The sequence below is a fragment of the Uranotaenia lowii genome, chromosome 2 (assembly GCF_029784155.1).
Source record: "Uranotaenia lowii strain MFRU-FL chromosome 2, ASM2978415v1, whole genome shotgun sequence".
Taxonomy (NCBI): domain Eukaryota; kingdom Metazoa; phylum Arthropoda; class Insecta; order Diptera; family Culicidae; genus Uranotaenia; species Uranotaenia lowii.
In genome coordinates, this window is record NC_073692.1 from 251,691,026 (window position 1) to 251,713,403 (window position 22,378).

Consider the following 22,378-nt stretch of genomic DNA (forward strand, 5'->3'; position numbering starts at 1 on the left):
CGGTGTATTTTTCCAATGATGTAATTTTGGGAGCGTGTAAATTTAGATCGAAGTCGATGCACGAAATCCGACGAAGAAAGCTGTCGTGTAAAAATACACAGGGATGTGAATTAAAAGTCTTTTCATCGTTAATATTAAAAAATATTAGTAAAAAATTATGGTTTTCGGTGTTACGACTCTAATTATTGAAAAAAGTCATGGGTTTTGATTTTCGTGTGGTATGTATTTACAAAATAACACCTTACAAAAAACGGCCATCCACTACCACGAACAGGGCTAGGCTGGAAATGTTGTATATGATGATTTCTTTATTATTAGTATTTTTACGGGTCAGTGTTTTCAGCGTGCTCGGATTGCACCTGACTACTATGATAATTGCAGGAAACTTCACATCATTCCCCTGGTCGATTCTCAATAATTGGCCGTTTCTATAAATAAAAAAGAATTTTAGTAATTTCATATTAAAATTCTTTTATTCCATTTCATATACCTACCACTTTACAATACACCTATCCGACAGAATTTTGCCTGGGCGGATAACAACCGAGACTTCCGAGCAACAGTTTTTGGCTAGTCGTGCAAGAACCACCATCTCGAGTCAAAATAATAAACACTTATGCCGCGAAAAAACATTGCATCTGTTATGTTTCACACAGTTATTGATGTAATTTTAGATCAAACTTGTAATATCTCATTCAACAAATATAAATTTACACTATTTGTGATATAAATTTCATCGATCGTTTGAACTTTGCATTCCGGAATGTAATATTAAACCAAAACAGTTTATTTCTATTCATTTTTTGAAAAAAGACTAAAATTACATCAAAAACAGTTGAAAATTACATCTGTTTTTGATTACACTTGCGAAAAAATAGATCACTCGTGTTTTAGATTCCGTATACTTTTAGAAATTTTTTGCTGTATATCCTTCGTCTTCCAGTTCCAGCATTCCAATTTCGGAACTGAACGACTCCTATGTTAAAATTTGCCCGACCTCATCCGGGAGAAACTTTTTTTTTACCAAAGTTTGGCCACGCGCGTGTTGCTAAAATACTCAATTAATTCTGAAGACCATTAGTTGTATCTTTCTTGAATAATTCTCTATTATTTGATCGCGTTGCAAAATTAATCATTTTGTTCCTAAGAATATTCATCGTATCTTTCGGGAATAATATTTTATCCGTTCAAGCAAAGGCACATTAAGCCAAGATGCAATATCGAACGTTACTATTAATGTAATCTGAATTGAATGATACGGAAGATTCAGCGTACAGTATTTGCTCATGCGGGATTTTCATTATTTTTTGGCTACATTTTGAATTTTTCAACCACTTTTTGAATTTTTGCACGTACAATCGCTTAATTCAAAGTGAGCGTGAATTCGTCGCATGCTTCCACATCAAAATTTCAACAAATAAACGAATAAAATGTTCCGAAAAGCTAATGAAATGGTTTTGACATTTTTAACGCACACTTGCTCGCGTGTACGGATACGCATGGAAGAAAACACCAACCAATCAGCCAACACAGTTTTGAAAATTAAGAAATTATGTTTTTAATTTTGTTTTATATACTTTTGTATTTTTTATTAGTTAACTATTATTGAACTATTAAACATTTAGCTTACCATGAATTCAGAACTCATCAAATCGTTTATTACGAACATAATAATCTCCACACTGTCACGAAGCCAGACTAATTTTAAAATCAAAAATCCCGAAATGAATTGGTACCCAACTCACGATCGGCATAACACAAGATAGGGTTGTATTTTTTTTTTAAATCGAATTCGATCAATAAATTGATTGTCCAACATTGATATATAATACAGTAAATTAAATTTTTTTTTTTTTGCATTGGAGGCAAAGACCAAAGTGAAGAATTTCATATACATAGGTACTAGGTATTAGGTGATTCAATCAAGACATTTTTCATTTGGCTTGTTAATTACCAAATGTATTTTATTTAATTATCAATCAAAATTAAAGGTTTTCAGAAAACGTTCAATAAGCGCAGTTTATAAGTTGGCTGAATTTGTTTTAGATTTATGACTTATTCTATAGTTATGAAAATTGCATAACAAATTTCTGAAAATGTCTATATTTTCAGACAACTGCAAACAAGAAAAACACTACCACTTTGCGTCTTGTTACTGTAGTCAAAAAAAAGTTGAATTGTTAATCTTTCAAATGGTGAATCTGTATCGGCAAAAAATAAACGCTTAAGAATAAGTGGAAACATATATGGTGGAACTGGAACAGCCTTAGTAGAATTTAATAATTTTTTTTTAATTATTTTAATTTATTACCGTCATCATCATCATGCAACAGCGGGGTTAGATGAAACATTGATATAACACCACACTGATTAAATGTATTGTAATTTGATAAAGTTATCATTCAATGATGATGATGAATGATGATGACATAATTTCTCGCATCTTAAGTAGTTTTTAAAGGTTTTGATTTTCATATACAATTTGAAAAATCGAGCAATAAATGTACAATTTTTATCATTTTTCGATGCCGTAAAAAACTTTACCCAGTATGATGGATTGGACTAACAATATCATCCACAAACTTTTTACTGGTTTCCTCATTCTAAATCATTAGGGGAGAATGAGGATACTTGATCCCTTGGGATACTTGATTCCTTAGCTACACACCAAAAAATTTGTAAAATTACACGAGCCAGAAACGCTTAAACACCTATTTTTTTTATGATTTAATTCAAAGAAGATGTAATTTTACATTACTAAGATCTAATTCTATTTCATCTCGCATCTAATTACCACATCGTGTTTAGTTTTATCGTGGACTTCCTGAAAAACGATCGTTTAACAAAGTTCTTACAATAAATCTGATCGCGTATGATTTGTTTTATTTTAATTTGGTGTTATAAAGTGCAAACCTCTCAATGGAACGAGATCATAAGGACAGAAAATATGATCCATGCCAAATTCAGCCACGAATCATGGCAAACTTGGATGAATGGAATTGTATCGAAAAACCATACGTACCAATGAAAATTTGAATATGAATTATTCAAAGGATTCCATCAAATTGTGAAAAAGTGCTTTTATTTGGATTCCAAACATGTATCGTGAAAAGTGAATATCAAAGGCTAGCGGCAAATATTGCACAAAATATCAAAATTATACCTAATATGTCTGGTAGCGGCCGTGACGCGCAGATTTTCAAATTGTAAGAAAAGAAAAAGTTATTTATTTGAAGTGTTTCTTGTTAATAAACATAACAGTTTCAATTTCTATTTCGGTTGCCAGAATTATTGCAAACAAAAAATCAACATATCCTTCTATGGCAATCATTAACTTTTAATTGATTACCACTAAACAAACCAATTTAAATTTCTAACAAACGAAGCCAAAAAACATCACACTCACAATCTCATAAATTTGAACCTTCGAAAGAATAAATCATTTAGTAATATTTTACACCGTTTGTAAATGTGTTTCTGTTTGACAAACATGAATTTAAATTCAGCCCTATTCACATTTTGTATTACATGGGCGAAAACTAAAATATATTACTTTCTTTGCTGGAAGCGTGTAGGGGCTAAAATGTAAACAAAGTTAAAAAAATAATAACCAAAACCAAGGCGGGCACCGATTGCAGCACAATTATCTGGATCTTTAACCGAACCCGATTCGATTCGATCGGCCAGTCCGTTGACGAATGTATTCTTCGACGATGCCAAATAGCAGGTAAGTTGCTTGTATTATCTTATACGCTGAATCAACTTAATTAATGATTGTTATTCCAAAGGTTGGATACGTTCCGGTGGAGCGGCATTATGGCCTAGTGGGCAATCGATGCACAAAACATATTTTTCTATATAGAAGACCGCGGTATCTTCCGGTCGATACAGTTCTCCCTTGACAATCTGGCGTTGACCATCCTGAAACATCCTTCGATTTTATGCCATTCACCAGCATAACAATTGCAGCCGCTGCCTGGGTCAGGATATTTTCGTATTGACGTATTCGTACAAGACGGGAAGAACAGCATCTATGGGTTTGTTTGAATTAAGGGACGTCAGATTGCGTTGATATTTCTGGTAAGTTATTTTTGTGGTTTCACGACTTCGTTCTTTAAATTTTTTATTTAAAAAGTTTCGTTGTCTGCGCAGACAAGAGGATGAAGCTGAAGACCTCGTCGAACGGTGCTTTTCGTCGTTGAGTCTGGCGGTCCATTATGAAAACCTCAATGTTTACATTTCCTGAACTGTTGGTATACGGTAATGGAAATGATTCGACCTGCACAACATCGTTATCAATCCGATAAAGCTGAAACGAAAATTACGATGCAAAGGCTGCAATACTTCGGAGGCCACCGTTTCTATTCCGGATATACAAAGTATTTCTCGAAGGTCCGAAAATTGGTTGGTTGACCATTACGATGCTTCACCAGGAAAAGGATGGGTCGACACTATTTTTCATGATTAAAATTACAGGTAAGGTAAGGTACAATACTCAAGCTATGATGTTAGAATCGAAACGAAATTAGCAAGAATGAGTTATTCAAATAATTTGATAACTGAGGCCTTAAGAATCAGAGGGGTGCAGAGTTAGAGTCAAAAGTTGAGTAAATCATTCGATTCGCCATATTTTAATTTACATCTGGTGCAAAACTCAGTTATTTTTGAAAAAAAATTTGCACTTTTGTTTGAACTAAAACTGCTCGAATAAAAAATATAAATGAGAAATCGAGCACCTTGACAACTTTGAAGAACTTTTTCTTCATTTTGATTTCTTTTTTTTCGTTTTTGATAGGAGTTTAACTCATCTAGGTCATTCTTCCTTTGCTTTTTTTCTTTATTTGATACTGATATTTTGATATTTTTTGGGTCGAAAGTATTTTTTGCGCACATAGAAAATTAAAATTTACACAAGTAAAAAAAAAGATATTCAATTTATGTTATAAAATTATATTATTTATTCCAATACACGTGAAACAGTTAGGTAAAATTTCAATATGATGTTCAAAAATAAACTAGATTATTACGTTATCATGTAGTTTTTTTTTTTTAAGAAATATCCGTACCCAAACTTATACAAGTTTGTTCAATGTCTTGAATGCTGCCCACAAGTCCGCCATAACATATGTAGCTCAATTGAATATTTTCTCAGCAGCCTGTTACAGAATTCATATTTCACTTCCATTCCAGTATTAAAATGAAATATATGCTTCTAAAAATTGTTTCTCCGAATGCTCTTATCACAAAATATGTACGACGCTGAATCAAAACAATGGAAAGATTCCTTTTAATTCAACCATGGTATAAGAGAGGTTCAGATACCGGTGTTTCAACAGCAACTTACTACTTCGATCGAAAACACTCGCTGAAAGAGATAGTAAGTTGCTATCGAAATTCCGGTTTCTGAACTTTTCAAATACCGTGGTTGAATTGAAAGGAAATTTTCCATTGCTTCGATTCAGAAGAGTTATTCACATATTAGAACGTACGACGCAATATTACATCATCAATAATCTAAATTTATGTCAAAAAAGATGCTACGCTTTTGTGCGTCCAAGTTGACATAAATTTACATCATCGATGATGTAATATTATGTCGAATGTGTTATTTAATTAAATCTTTACATTTTATGGCTTCAAGCGTTTCTGTCTTTTCAAGTGTAATTTTATGTAAAAAGTGATGCTTTTGTTTTGTGCATCCTATTTGACATAAATTTACACCAAAAAATTAATAGTGTGTATATCTCAAACTGGAATGTCTTACAAAGATCAAATATTCTAGAAAAATGTGCCAAAATGAGCAAAATAACAATGCTTGTAGTTTAAAATTTTTTTAACAAAATAATTGTTTGAGTAATTGAATTCACAAAATGTAACTTGATGATCTTTTTGCATCACTTTAAAATGTTCCTTACATGGGAAAATTTTGAAAAAACATTTGTTCCAATGTATCAATCGTTCGAGCGTAAAATGAACTTCATAATGCCATATTTTCAAAGCAATGGAAAACTCTCAACTTTTTTCAGAAAAAGTTTTCTAAAATGTTGATTATGGGTACAATTGATCCCATAGAGTTGGGTACAATTGATCCCCCTTCCAAACGGCATATTCTTCTTCTGAATTGATCGTTATGATTGCTGATTACGAAATTACTAATATTTATCCAAAAACTAATATTTATCCAACAATTGTCTGAAGAAAAGAGCAAAAATAATTAATTTTCTCTTAATTATAAAAAATAGCGCCTTTAAGTATGCAATGTTATTAGCGTTGAGACAATGTTATAGAATTTTCTTCTTATGTCTGCTATAAATTGTGAAATGAGAACAAACATGACCAAAATAGTCAATTAACATTCTATCTTTGGGTTTTGTTTGATTTTTATACAGGGATTAGGTCTTCCTGAATAAAAGATCAAGTCTCCTTCAATTAGGATATATTGACAGTTCTACACGAACACCACCTTAGCAGGAGGCCTCAGCCCTAACCTCAAACCATGGGAGAACAGAATCGATTTTTGAGAAGGGCGCACGATAAACGCGATTTTCCAGCACTAATATCGACAAATTCGCCCTGTGGAAAAGCGATACACAGGTGTTCGTGTTTTGATTTTTTGGGTGTTCATGGCTCCCAAGTGCATTGATATTTGGAAAATGATAATATTTTTTCTAATGGAATGTTATTGAAAAACCTTTTCATGAGTACTGAGAATTTTACAACTTTGCCGTAGATTTCTATCGAATGTGAAATTAAACGCATCATTTATCTGACCGAAATAACAACTTACTATATCGCTCTCTTTAACGAAGTAGCGAATTATGTGAATATGTTTAAAATAATCAGAGCATGTAGGCGATTATTTTCAAACTCAACATAATCGGGGCTTTCATTAATTTACTTCTTTGTAACAGTGAATAATTTTGCATTCGTTTAGAAGTTAGAAACCACTCTTTTTTTAATCAACCAAGCAGTACATGAAAATATATTTCAGGTGTTTTGAATTCACCTTGAAAATTCATTAGAAAAAGATGGCTTATCTTCATCCGTTTAGAGACGCCCCGTAATGAATTCAAACATTCAGCTGTTGAGAGTTAAAAAATTTAATCAACTCAGAAGTATTATAATTAGTTTAAAATAAGCAAATACTGATTTTAGTAACGCACCTAGCATCACTGGTGAGGCCGCCAGCAAATCAAAATTTGAGGTTATGGCTGAGGCCAATTTTTCGCAAATACTATCGTCCGTATATACCCTTATTAGGATATATTGACAGTTTTACACGAACACCACCTTAGCAGGAGGCCTCAGCCCTAACCTCAAACCATGGGAGAACAGAATCAATTTTTGAGAAGGGCGCACGATAAACGCGATTTTGCGGTACTAACATCGACAAATTCGCCCTGTGGAAAAGCGACACACAGATGCTCGTGTTTTGATTTTTTTGGGTGGTCAGGGCTGCCAAGTGCATTGATATTTGGAAAATGATTATATTTTAAATTGAATTTTTATTGAAAAACGTTTTCATGAGTACTGAGAATTTGCAACTTTCCCCTAGATTTCTATTAGAATATGAAATTAAACGCAACATTTATCTGAACAGAATAACAACTGTCTGTATCGCACACTTAAACGATGTAGCGAATTATGTGAAAATGTTATAAATAATCAGAGCATGCAGGCTATTATTTTCATAGTCAACATCAAGGTGGTTTTTATTAATTTACTTTTTTTTGTAACAGTGAATGATTTAGCATTCGTTTAGAAGTTGGAAACAACTCTTTTTACTTTACCGAGCAGTAGGGGAACTGGGGGTATAATGCCCAGTGTGGGCAAAACGCCCCACTGCGATATCTAGCTAGATATACACTTATTTTAAGAATTCGGAACGCTATTCCCTTCTAATTAACAGTAGAAACCTTTTGTACAAAAAATTAGCATCAAATATGCGATAAATCCCTGCAAAAATCCAAAAATACTTTTCAAGCCATATTTCTTGCAATTTGTGCCTTGACTTTCGTAAGGAATTACGGCATCTATCGACAAAAAATTTTCCTGACATCTGTTACAATGATGAACATTGGTCTCGAAAATTATCACAAAACGAAAAATTTCCATATTCAATTATTTTTTCTGTTATTTTGAACGATTTTTAATAAACATGTCTATGTAGGGCAAAACGCGCCATGTCCGTTTATCTCTAAGCATGTTTCATATTTGCATGAATTCATATGCAGTTTAATCATAACAATTTTAAAGATATTTATAAGTTGTATTGGAAAACATAACTTGAATATAAACGAATATATTTAAAATTCCTAAATTTAATATAGATTTAATTAACTTTTCACAAGAATTTCAGTATATCTGGCAGCACTGCGCGTAGCAATACATTTGTCCATCTGTGAAGTAGAATATAAGTGTTTTTACCTGGCAAACACTTTCGGAGGCACTTGGATCAATAAGCACTTATTAAACGTTAAACGGCGCGATTGGGTACACACATATGCGCATTATGCCCCTACTGAATCTGAAATCCAATTTTCAACCTACTCTTCAAACTTTATTAAATTTGTGGCCTTTTTGACCTTCCAGTTATTCTAACTATCAGATTTAGACAAAAAATAAACCAAACTTCCAAACACAATCGAAAATTAAAGTTAATCTTTTCAAATGTATTCTAAAACCAGGCTTTCTTCTTAACGTGGGCATTATGCCCCCTCTTCCCCTACATGAAAATATATTTCAGATATTTTAAATTCACCTTGAAAATTCATTAGCGGAAGATGGCTTATTTTCATCAATTTTATTAGAGACGCCCCGTAATGAATTCAAACGATAAGCTGTTGATTGTTTAAAAATTTAATCAATTTAGAAATATTATAATTAGTTTAAAAAAAAAACAAATACTGATTTTAGTAACGCGCCTAGCATCACTGGTGAGGCCGTCAGCTTATCAAAGTTTGAGGTTATGGCTGAGGCCAATTTTTCGCCAATACTGGCGCCCGTATATACCCTTATAGGGGATCAAGTCTTCAGAAAAATCGCATTTTTTTACTCCCCCAAAAATACTTCTAGTTCATCAACGGGTTCAAGTATCGTTCTAATTTTTGGAGCATAGAAACTTGAAGTTACAAGCTGTCAGAAAGTGTCAAAGACGGCGAGTTGCTCAATTTTTCCAAAAAGATATGGTGAAAATAAGAAAAGGGGATCAAGTATCCCCACTCTCCCTTACTGTTGGAGTAAAAATATCTTTCGAGCAATCACCATTTTTGTTAAATAAATATTTTTATAATTCAGTTACCTGTCTGGGGTAAAATGCAACAAAATGCAAATCAAAGAAACACCTTGAAAATCCCGATTCCATATGCTGGAATAATTTTTTTTTGTAAAATTTTGCAGGTTCGCAATACCGACGGTAGGTGGCGAACCTGCAAAATGTAACAAAAAAATGCCCTGTAGGAAAAATGTACCTGTTTAGCCCGATTTTGTCGAAGAAAATCGCCTCTATTTTTTTGAAAGTTGGGTGGCACTTTCTAAGTGGGATAGCATTTCTTCAAATCGATCGATACGCACTCTGGAGTCGACATTGCGTACTGTTGGTAAAATTATCCAACAAACGAAATCGAGTGTCCAGTCAGTATGGTCAGTGGTTTAAGGATAACAAACTGATGATGAAAGCGTTTCTCACATTGTGGGATAGTTTTTTGAAATTTTTATTCTAGAAAATTCAAAACATATAGTAATTGATGCACAATTTTTTATGTACAATTTATTCAGTATGAGGGCTTAATGATATCACCTACAAACTTTATATTGTTTTTAATCTCTGATTGTTTTGAATAGCCCGTTTGTTAATTTCATCCATCAGAACATTAATTTTTATGATTTCAGTTAGTAGATTTTTAATACAGAGTCCAGCAATTGAAGTGCTACATTGAAATAAACATACAAATTGATCAAAACAACAACTTTTTATTTCAAATTCATTCAATTGAAAACAAATTACTTTTTAAAAATTTACTGGTAAAGTTCGACTTGTTCGCCGCAGACGGCCGAGGAACGCATCGTATGAGGCCCTCAGGTGTTCTTGTGGTATTTTATCCCAGGCTGTCACCAGATGTCGCTTCAGGACCTCTACACCTTCATGTTTCTTAGAGCAGACTTCGGGCTCCAACATACTCCCAACAGCGAAGTCCATAGGGTTCAGGTCTGGCGAACTCGCCAGCCACTCGGAGCTCGAAATGAACCCTGGAAAATGTTGAGCAATCCAAAGTTGGTTTTTTTTTTCGCTTTTGGAAAACCCAATCCCTGTAACCAAAATGTCGACGTGCCCACGGTTCGACGACATTCTGTATAACTATTCATGTAGTTACCGATATGTATTTTGGTTGATCTTCACTCCTTCAGGTACAAAAACCAACGGAGTCCAGCCATCACGAGTGATTCCGGCCCAAACCATCACCGATGCTGGTTTCTGTCGTCGGGTGGCCGTCAGCAAGTCGCATGGCTTCGTGATCTGTCTGGCAACCAAACTCTGTCGTTCTGCTTATTCACGAGCTGCTGTACGGTGAAGAGTTTCTCGTCGGTAAACACGATATTCTTCAACCTTCCTTCCGCGGTTCCTTCAGCAGCGCCTTCGCTCTTTTTACCCTTTTTTTTCTGCTTCACCGTTAGGTCTTGAACCTTTTGGATCTTGTAGGGCTTGGTCTGAAGTTTATCTTTCAGGATCCGACGGTGACTTCGATCCGATATGTTGAGATCTTCTGCCAATTTAGTGGCACTACGACGAAGATTTCTCTTAAGGCGCTTCTTGACGATCTTCGTCATGGCAGATGTCACCACAGTAGGTCGGCGTCCCTCGCCATACCGTTTTTTGGCACTTCCGGTCTCCAGGTATCTTTTAACTGTACGGTATACAAAACTTCTGCACACACTTATATCGGACAGCTCACGAAATATGTCCTTCTGCCGTTTGCCAGCTAGGAACAAGGCAACCACACTACGTTTCTGTTCGAGATCCATTTTTCCGGATAACACCTGATTACAAAAGTAACACTTACATCCAATGATAGCTAAGACTGATTGTAAACAAAGCGACTAGGGGTCGTTCAATATTGTTTCGTGTGCAACGAAATAATTGCTGTTGAAATAATGTAGCAATTCAATAACCGGACCCTGTAGTATTTTTTACCCCTAAATGTATGCAGCTCCTTTATGCTTTTTCTTTAAAAACATATTTGACAGAAAAAATGTAAAATTTAATTCGAACAAAACCAAAAAAATACTGTTATTGGTGCTTTATGAATGCCTCTACTGCATGGATTATGAAATCAATGAAAAAAAAGTTTTCCTCTAAAAAATTGATGCCAAAAAACAGTGTTTTTCTAAAGCTTTAATTGTTTCATTTGTTTTGAAAAATTAATTTAAATTTTTCCAGGTTAAGTAACTGCTAATTAAACTTTCAGTACACAAAAATAGTCTGAAAATTTTTACAATGCTGAATTAGGTCAAACAATCAAATCAATTACGGTTCGTTCGCAGTAGAGGCTTGAATGAATTTAATCAGTCAATATAATAAAACAGAAGATACCATGAACAAAAACTTACTTAATTAAATTCCTAGAAAATGGTCCGCAGTGATTGGACAGCGCTCAACTTTGCGTTGGCATTCTCGAAAACATCCCTTCACTTATGTTTTGTTAAACTGACATCATTTTTCCGGGTTACGCCACCAGCTAATTGGAAATTTTCAGAAGATGCCGTCTTGTACCTACTAAGCCTAATATGAAAAACAACATGAGATGAGATAAGACATGCATGTTGCTCCTTTCAATTCATCCTCTCTCCTTTAACTGTTTTTTTTCTTCGAATGTTTCCATGCTGTTGACTTAGATGTATAAATTTAAATTGAACGATTCCTATTAGATTGGATTATAACGTGGATAATTCAGCATTTTGAACAAAAAAAAACATATGTTTTTAAAAAACCTTTGAACGTGTTGAATCAGAGTCGTAGAAAATTTAAATAAAATCCTACATCCGTTCTAGAGTTGAATCGATTTCAATTTCGCAACAATCAATTAAGACAAAATATTAAAATGCATCAAACCACCCCGCCTCGCAGTGTTTGTTTTCTCATGGCATTGCTCCAAGTGTAACAGTTTGTGACATTTTGGTCTAATTAAATAAAATGAGAGAAAAAAAACGCTTACAAAGAGGAATGAAAACGCAATCCGCAACAACAGCGCACTCGACTCGCGCAAAGAAGATGAAATAGGTAGATGAAGTCGAAGAGATGAAATAGTGGAAAAACACGCTGGAGCACCGAGCAAGCAGCATAAAAGGTGTAAGTCTAAGTGGCTCAAAAATCAGGTGGAGGAAAAAGTGTTAATCGGCAAATCATCATGAAATTACTACGTAATCAGCGGTGTATTATTAGTTCATGGTGTGAACCGAAACACAATTCCATTGATGTCTGTCTGTCTGGTGGCGGTGCGATGTGATACAACAATGGCCGTGAGAACTTTTGGGATTGGTTGCAGCAAAACCCTGCACGTTTATCCATTATGTTGAACGATCTGTTCTACTTAATTTGAAACCGAGTATTTGCTGGATTAGATTCGAGATGAAGTGTATCAACGGGCTGACCTCAATATTTTTTAAAGCTTCCTCCACTTTTAGAACAACGCGAGATCTTCGAAACGGAAGTCCGACAAGACAAGGTCGTACAAATTGAATGACAATCCGCGCGAAGCTGCAATGCATAACATTCAGAGAGCACCTCGACAGCTCTTTAGATTGTCTAATCACAGTATCTTGATGCTTTAAGCACATTTAAGCTCCAGAGATAAAAACAATTTAACGATTTAATTGTAAATTATCAGAGGCTTCATTAGTCCATTCAGAATTTTCGTAACAATCGGAAATACGTATGACGGACTAGGGACATTATTGATTTCGTTCGAATGAATGAGAGAAAAAACAAAAAGGGAAATACTACTGCTCCAACTGGGCTTCAGCGTACGAAAATGTTGCCCGGATTTCGTTGGAACAAGCCCAGGTTTTGCCCGGCTTTATTCTATTTTTTTTTCTTAAACAAACAAAAAACTCAAACAATTTTAATTTTTAGCTTTCAAAAACATTATTTTAATCAAGGTTTACTTATACAACCATGACAGATTTTGTGGAAGCCTAAAATACAATTTGAAATCTGCTGATGTATTTAGATTAAAGAATAAAAATTCAAATGTTTTACTTCTCGGTGTATGTTAAAAGTCCCTGACTTTTTTCACCAAATTTGCCCGGATATGGCCGTATTTAAGGTTGGAATCAAATGCCCAGATTTTGCCAGTTTTAGATAAAATAGCCTGGATTTGCCCGGTCCGGATATGAGCTGGAAAAAATTCTGGTAATAGTAATTTCGTTCAATATTAAGCTTCAACTCTAAATCGTTACAGAAGTACAAAGATTTGAAATTGTAATTTTTCAGTTTCTATCATACCTTTCTTGAAAAATTTTTCAGTCTTTTACAGATTCTGACAGCATGTAATTTCAAGTTTCTATGCTTCGAAAACTAGAACATGAATTAGAAGGATTTCCGTAAAGATACGACGTAGATTGACTGTTTTTTTTGCAATCTTATTTCTCAGTTTTAAAGTCTTTGATAAAAAGAATTCTAAAAGTTTGTGACCAAAAAGCCATAGCATACTTTCAGGCGGAATTCTATATTTATAAGTCTAAATTTGGGATACCAACATGCAAAAATTTTCAATTTCAATGGCTTCTAAAAAACTAATGTTCACAGTTAATCCTACTCCTTATACATCAACAGTTTTAAGAATTATGGGAAATCAAATTGGTGTAGTTAGAAATCTTTATCTATTTTTAATTTTCTAAAACATGCGATTTTCACTCTCCTTAGAAAATGGGGTAACTTGCAACAAACTTTGTTTTTAATGAAAAATCTTATGAACACGTATGAAAATTTATAGTTTTTAATATATTTGCGATGCCTTAAAGACAATTACACAAAAATTCTACAAGCTGAAATGTTTGGATAAATCAATTCAATGTTTACAAACGCGTGATGCAAAACATTCATATTCCAGCATATGGAAACGAGATTTACAAGGTGTTTTTTTGATTTGCATTTTGTTGCATTTTACCCCAGACACCTAACTGAATTATAAAAATATTTATTTAAGAAAATTGAATGAATGTTCGAAAAATATTTTCACAACTACAGTGTTGATATAGCATGAGGAATGTCCCGTTTGACGGTCCCATACGTACTCTTTTAAGTTCGATCGAGAAATAGGCGTACTCTTATTTTTGTGAAATTTCACGAAATGTACTCTTTTTTGTTGAAAGACATTTGATAAACAAAACCAACTTATTTCTAAAATTTTATAAAGTTGTATCATATCTCTTTCGAAAACTACGAAAGGAATACAGCTTACAACAAATTACTTTTACATTTTGTTATATGTAATAAACATGTATTTTTAGTCCTTATACACAGTAAGCGCGATAAGCGCCTTTGTGTATGCAAACAGTAATAAATTTGCACAAAATTTAGGTATAGTACAAAATTTTTTTATAAGAAAATTTATAATTGTCATGTAAGACATTAACAGGATTTTATTAAATTAAAATATCTCGGTGCCACAGATAGCACGGAATATGTACAGTAAAACCCCGCTTATCCGAGCTTCCGCGTTGTCGGAGACACCATTTTTAACCAAAATTCATGTTAAAATGTGTTTTATCATCGCAATATATTGTTATTAAATTGACGTTTTTGGCAAGTTTAAAATCTAAACTTGCCAGAAAAGTCGATTCAATAGAATAACAAAATCCATATAAGAACCGAGCTAAGCGCCTGAAAGATATGCAATACCAGAGCAAAAGGATAGGGTTTGTTACTATATTTCGTGTATCCAAGGTTTCATTTATCTAAGGTGGTCCCTCCCTCAACTACCTCGGGTAAGCGGTGTTCTACTGTTCATCTTTTTGCATATCATCCGGGCACAAAGCTCGATAAATATATGGATCTAATGTCAATCTGATGGCTGGGATAACGCAGAAGCTCAAAAAACTGGAGTTCGGATAAATGGGATTCTACTGTTTAACGTTTCTACTGACTTTTTGGATAAATGATCTCCATGTTCTCTTTTTGGTGTCACGGGATATGGTAACCCTAGTCTAAATCAATCTTTTGAAATCAATACTGATGTTATGAAATCGCTTGGTACATCTTTGTGCCTGAAAATAATCACATTTTCGTTGGTGATGGAAAAAATTACAGAAACATGAGCTATCAAAGAACGAAAGAACATAAGCCGTAAATATCATGAATTTTTCGAAAAAGATACAACAGCTAACCGGCAGGACTTAAACCTGCAATCTCCGCTTCAGTACAACGGCGCGTTAGCCAATTTCACCACGGTGAACGTGATGAAACCGGTCAACACGAGCAATCGAGCTCTGCCGATCAACTGCCGAGTCAATCAATAATCATCTACTTTGATGATTCAATCATCCATCAATTATAACGCTTGCAAAAAGGAAAAACTTCTAGATTAGAGTTTGGAACCGTTAAAATGCACTACAACTAGCAAAGGGTTTAATAAAGTTTTAAAACCTACGTTTAAGAATCATACACAGCAAAAAAAAATGTAACGATGGACGATGTAATGTCTGGGGATTACGGATTTCTGTTGCAATAATACATCTAAACGATGTACACACGTGAATACGTCGTTAAGTGTAATATCACAACCTTCTATGTGATATCGCATGAAGTAGTCAATGTTTTCCTCTGTTGACGTTCAAATTTGATTTCATTTCCAAAATTAAGAAACGGTTTACGGACCTCAGCTGTATTTGTTTGGCTTGTAAGTACTACCAAAATAAATTAAAAATATAAACAAACCCACAGCTTTTGAAATAAATTTCATTATCTTTCATATTTAAGGAAATTTGGCCCATAGATATGGATCAACGGTACGAAACACATTCTTAGTCTCCAAACAGGCGGGTACATCAAGACAATGTAAAATTAGGTACCTTTTGCGACTCAAGTTATGTGCAGGTATTTAATATAATATCGCAATACTTTTTTTGCTACCAAAATTGGTCATTGCATTATAGGAACTGTAACTTTCAATGATAAGGACTATTGATACAATGTTCAAATCCCAACTGATTGTTAAACCCCAGAAGAACACAGTTCGTTATATTTTTACGAAATATATCGACCAAAAACTTTGCGTACCTAACCTTATTTTTCACACGTAGCGGACATGTATTTTGTCCATTACAATTAATCGGACAAGGTTAAACCAAAAACGGTTCGCGTATACAAAATATCATGTTTAACACTGGTTTGACATGTCGCACAAATAGTAGCTCGCAGTAATGAGCAGCGTAGTCCAAATGAGTGCGCTACGCATTATAGAAATTGTCACCGTTGTTCAGCGGAGGGACCCGGAATGAAAATTTTGATACAGATTTCAATACAGATTTTAAAGATTTTATATAGATTAAAAAGATTTTTTGGCTCGAAAATACAGATTAAAATGTGGCAACGCTGGATATAGGTACATGGTGTTTTCGATAGAAGGTCCAGCAGTTGATTGGCAGAGCTCGATTGCTCGTGTTGGCCGGTTTCATCACGTTCACCGTGGTGAAATTGGCTAACGCGCCTTTGTAGGTACTGAAGCGAAGATTGCAGGTTCGAGTGCTGCCGGTGAGCCGTTGTATCGTTTGCGAAAAAATCATGATATTTACGGCTTATGTTCTTTCGTTCTTCGATAGCTCATGTTTCTGAAATTCTTTCCATCACCTACGAAAAAAATGCAATCTTTTGAGTTTTTTAACCAGGAAATCGTTTAATTGACATTAGTTTTTGGAGAAAGATATATCGTGCTAAGTTGTGATCATGATTCGTTTAGTTGGAAAACATATCACGGTGTCTCTGGGAGAAAACTTTATTTTTCGAAAATTAGCATCACTAATTTTCGCACCATTCGAAAACTGGGACTTTCCCCTTTCATTTGAGCCCAAATTTGGAATAATCCAGCAGCGGGTCTAGAACATTTTATTTTTTTGAAGATTTTTTAACCTTTTTAATGGTTTTTTTTAAAGACAAAATCATACTAATCAATGTGAAAACGCTCTTCTTACCTTTAGCGTAAATCCAACATCATATGTCAATAACATGATATAATAGGATATTTCCATGGCTACAATTTGGAGAAGACATCAAAGTGATACAAATTGAGAGAAAAGAGTTGGAATGTCACAAACAGAGTGACTTTTATTTAATTTAAAAAATCTAATGAAACATTTCACCACTGATTCTACTAAGACCATAAAAAGTATTATCCGAGCTTAGCTATTGATTGTAGAGTGTTTAAATGTTCAAAACGGTTTAATTACATTAAAAAATCAATCTTTTACATAAAATTGATCAGGATTATCTGAAGTTATAAGCATTTTATTATTCCGGAACAAATATCAAATTCTTTTATTATGTCACTCCGATTTTTCGAAAAATCTCGAAGTAGGGAATAAATAAAGTTTAAAGTATTTTATACAAAATTTTGATACATTCTTCGATAACTCAAACAGTTGAAAGAGCGAAAGCCAGACTGTAGAGGAGCAACATCACCTGTTGTTTAAGAATTTTTTTCAAATGTTTGATCTCAATTTTCTCGATTGTTTGATTTTGTGCAATTTAGATTGTTGCAAGCCTGCTTTGGTTCAATTTTTTTCCAATGTTTTGAAAATTTGAATTAATTTTTATTTTTTTTGAATCCCGCCCTCTTCGTGATGTTTCAACTCCAAATGACAAAAGATAGATTTCATATAAATAGTCGCCATATAAAAAAAATAAATGGCACCTGCTTGACTTGAAAATTTTGCTACTCATTTCATACTTTGAGCAATATTACATTTTGATAGGGGGGCAAATAGAAGCAAATGTAGAAACATTATTTTAAGCAGTTCGAGCCATTGCTTTAAATACTGATCATGACACGATATTTTGTTTTCAAAGAAGTAAGAAAACAACATTCCAGAAGAAAGCCAAAATGCAGAAATCCACAGACAAATGTTTGCAGTGTTCTATACTATCAGATAAAAACCCATTTTTTTTAATTTTATCTAAAACTCATCAGTTGGAACAAATGCCAATTTTTCAGAAAACGAAATAAAAAATTCGCCAAAAAAATCTGATGACTTTAGATTTGAAAATTTAAAGTGAATTGAGAGAATAATTTCAGATAATAGTATTACATCAAATCAACCTCTTCAAATTGTTAAAAACAAAGTTGATGTTGATATTTTGTAATCTTCTTTTTCCTTTTTATCGAAAAAAAAATCAATGAAAGACATTAGGTTCAGTTCGTGTAGTTTTGACAAAAATGAACAATCTAGAATTTTTGCTTGAAAACTCAAATTCCACCACAGTTTTACATAGACGAGTGCCTCTAAAAACACTAATTTATGCAATCAAACATAACCAATAGGTTGATTTTTTTTTTAAATTTTATATATGACACTTTATCATGCTAGTGATACCCGTGTCTAAGGTTTTATAATCAATTCAAAGTGAAAAGTATGAAAACCTTCAGAAATCATCAAAAAAGAAGAAAGATTTTCAACAAAGATGTTTGGTTTTGAAATCCAGGTGAATTATTTAAAATTTGGGCTTAAATGTGAAAAGTAAATCTAATTTGTTTCCTAGTCTCAAATGTTTGTGCATGAAGTATTAACACTAACTTAGCTCACAATATAAATAACTAAATTTTCATGAAAAGCGGGAGACATATTTTTTCAGAATTAAACCCAACAAATGCTCAAAACTTCAGATTATACTGAACATGAAAAATGGAAGATTGATTTTTTAATGTAAATAAAGCATCCTGAACATTTATAGACTCTCAATCAATAACTAAGATCGTATAATACTATTTCTGGACTTAGTACAATCAGTGGTGAGCGGTTTTATTAGATTTTTCAAATGAAATCACTCTGTTTGTCGCATCATTAAGCTTTTTTTCAATTTGTATCACTTTAATATCTTCTACAAAATTGTAGCCAGGAGAATTTCCTATTATTTAATTGTTATGTTAAGATGTTAGATTGACGCTAAAGGTGAGACGAGCGTTTTCAAAGTGATTAGTATGATTTTGTCTTTGAAAATAAACATCAAAAAAGTAAAAAATCTTCAAAATTTATTTCAAATTTGGGCTCAAATGAAAGGGGAAAGTCCCACCTTTCGAATGGTGCAAAAATTAGCGATGCTAATTTTCGATAAATAAAATCGTTCCATCAGAGACACCGTGGGGGTGCATAAAAACAAAAAATGGAGGAAATTGGATTAACAAACAACTCACATAAACTAATGCAAATTGTGGGATGATAACTCTGAATTTCACAGAAATTTAACGAAAAGAGTCCGAAAACTGTCCTGATTCAAACCATTCTATATCATAAATCTTTTTATATTCAAGTTATATTTACTGTTTGCACTATCAAGCTTAAATTTTTTTATAAATTATTGTCCCCGGTTCTATACTATACAAAACTCATGTTTTCAGCTGTTAGGTACATGAAAAATGTACTGTCTGTGTCAAGTGTCTGGAAGAATTACAAATTACGTTGGTCTAACTCCCGTTATTACATTACATTCTAAAGTTTTGCAAGGTAACCAATGTAACTTTGAAAACATATTAAAGGATTTTTTTTTTCAATATGTTTTAACAACTTCAAATCCATCATAATTTCCAGATAATATTATATGCATGGCCTACTTGAAGGCGCTTCAAGAAAAGTGTTCATGCATGCAAAAGACTTGCGCTACGTCGTAAGCGACGAACTTTTTGATTACACCTTCATTGGATTTATAAAATTTATTTCTCTGATATTGATCCCAAAATGAATTTACTCCATGATCCTATGATTATAAAATTTTTCAGTAAAAGACAGACTCATGAAATATTAGGTAAATGTTAAGGTTAAACGTTTGATAACCTTCTTAGTTGTCGATTTTAAACAGTGCATTATTCTACAATTTTCGATTTTATCCGAGTGTTGAGCAGAGCTGTGACCTTGAAAGAACTTTCAACTATGTTTTTTTTTTGAATTTTTCGACTTTTTTTGTATTTACAATATAATTGAAAAACTAGTAAGTGAATTTACATTAGTGTTAAACAGTTTCACAAGTTAAATTCATTCATATTATGTTGCGAATAAATTTTGTAATAACTGACGATGCATTGGTAAGACCTCCATTCCATCAATAATGAAATTATTACCCAGTTAAGAATTGAATCTTACCCCCAGAATCAGCAATTTAGTTGGTTAAGGTCGGAAAAGAGCTCCGTAGCAAAGGCAGGTAAGTCTCAGACACGTTATCGTTTCTGGCTGATTTTTATCGATCGCTGTGCGGGAAAAAGATTCGGTACCCCGGCTCCAGCAGGAAATTTGCTGGCAATCAGCAAGCAACTGTAGGGGATGGTCAAAAGTATGCTAGGTCTGAAACATAATAATTAGGTGTAGGCCTCACAGCCCACCAAATCCGCTGCAACATCGCGAACGTGACGCGATAGAAGCGAGCTCTGCATTGTGCTCGGCTGATGATGTACTTCTCTATTGCACTCTCGACTTAACTATGGGAACTATTTTTTTGTTAGTAGTTTTCGTTACTTAATGCGATCAATGCTAAGAGGTAGCGATTTTCTTGCAGCGATTTCAACCTACAGCTGAAATCACCTTTTCTTCCACAATCGGTGGTGACCTGAAATCTTGATTGCAGCAAAATTGGCTAAACAAACTCATTACAAATAACACCAGCATGTTTTGGCACCCCCACTAGTGCCTAAGTATTCAACTCGACTCTCTGAGGTCTTGATTTGATAGTATCGTTCTGCTGAGAGCTGTATTCTTGATATTTTTGCGTGCCATCTTTGACCATGGTCAGAATAAAGAGAATTCAGTTTGAGTGCTCGTATACAAGTATACATAGATTAGCATATGTTCAGCTCAGGCTGAACTTAGCTTACCTAGCAGTTTGGCAATACCAAATCAAATTGTTTCTTTATCGATAATTGTACGCTCCTGCCCCTGAAGGTTTCCCATTTGTGATGTTTATTGAGTACCTGAGCTAAATATGACTATCGATCCAAAGTTAGCTTAACAGCATCGATGGAAGAGATACCGCAGCATCTGGGATCCACCTTTATAGACAGCTAAGGTTGTGTTGCAATCTTACGAGTTTTTTTTTATAGTGATTGAACAGACCATCAGAAGATTGTAATATTCAAAAAAAATTAAATCATTTGAACCTATTCGACATAATATTCTGACCACCTTCTGTTTGCTCTTAAAAAAATGAGCCCAAAAAATAAACCTTCAAATTTGATTCCAGTTTGGTGGTTCATAACATTTTTTTTATGTTTAATTTTATTCTACTATTTCCAACAATAAATGATGCAACACAAAATTCAATTTAACGCTGAACAGAACAAAAACAATTAAACATAGTTAGGCCAAGCTAAATCCAGCAGAACTAAGAATATCAAACAATAAATTAGTTTCCTTCAGTAAGTATTCATTTTTTTAAAGATTGATTTGAATAGAATGATGATGCACATTGGCAAGGTTCTAAGATACGCGACGAACATCCCACTTTCGTCATGGACATTCCGCTTCTCATTTATTTTAGATTGAGCTACTAGCACAATAAAGAGTGACGAATCTGAAGGATGCTCCCAATGGTATTGTTTCTAAGATATGGAAGAAGAACATTTAGCAATGCAGTGTTTTATGATTGGCAGTAAATCAACTCTAACATGCTATAAAACATTTCCGGATAATACCAAATAGCTTCCGAGTTTAATTCTTAATGATGATTATCTAATCATAGAATACAGCATAGCATAGCATAGCATAGCATAGCATAGGGTGACTACACACATCTTGCATTGGCTGATACACGAGGTACAACTGATAATCAAGGACAACCCAAGATGCCAAAATGAGTATCTGGATTCAATGTTCATTTCAAGTGCTGGCCTTGAAGATCAGTGTGGTACCATGATGTACACCATGACAAGTCAATGTAATCATAGAAGGAATTATCTGAAACAGCAAAAATAACTTTTTAGGTGCAGAGAACTCATACGACCCATGAAGCTGTTTCAGAAAGGTTTTGGAAGGGATGTTTAAGTGGGATATCCTACATGACAAATAGAATTAACGAAAAATTGATTAAAATAAAATGAAACAATCTCACCAAAGTCCATTGATAGGCGATGAGGAAAGGAGGCAGCATGGATTGATTTGTATTTGATGGTCCTGTTGTACTAAT

The 22,378-nt window shown here is 33.8% G+C and overlaps 1 protein-coding gene and 1 long non-coding RNA gene across 2 annotated transcripts in view; one reads left to right on the forward strand and one right to left on the reverse strand.

Annotated features, from left to right (window-relative positions):
• Nucleotides 1-22,378, reverse strand: part of LOC129746436 (mucin-2) — a 114,669-nt gene that overhangs the window by 69,967 nt on the left and 22,324 nt on the right. The gene's annotated exons all lie outside the window — the stretch shown is intronic.
• Nucleotides 3,583-4,790, forward strand: LOC129746437 (uncharacterized). Its single transcript, XR_008737300.1, has 3 exons — nucleotides 3,583-3,727; nucleotides 3,789-4,080; nucleotides 4,153-4,790. It is a non-coding gene; the product is annotated as an uncharacterized LOC129746437 (long non-coding RNA).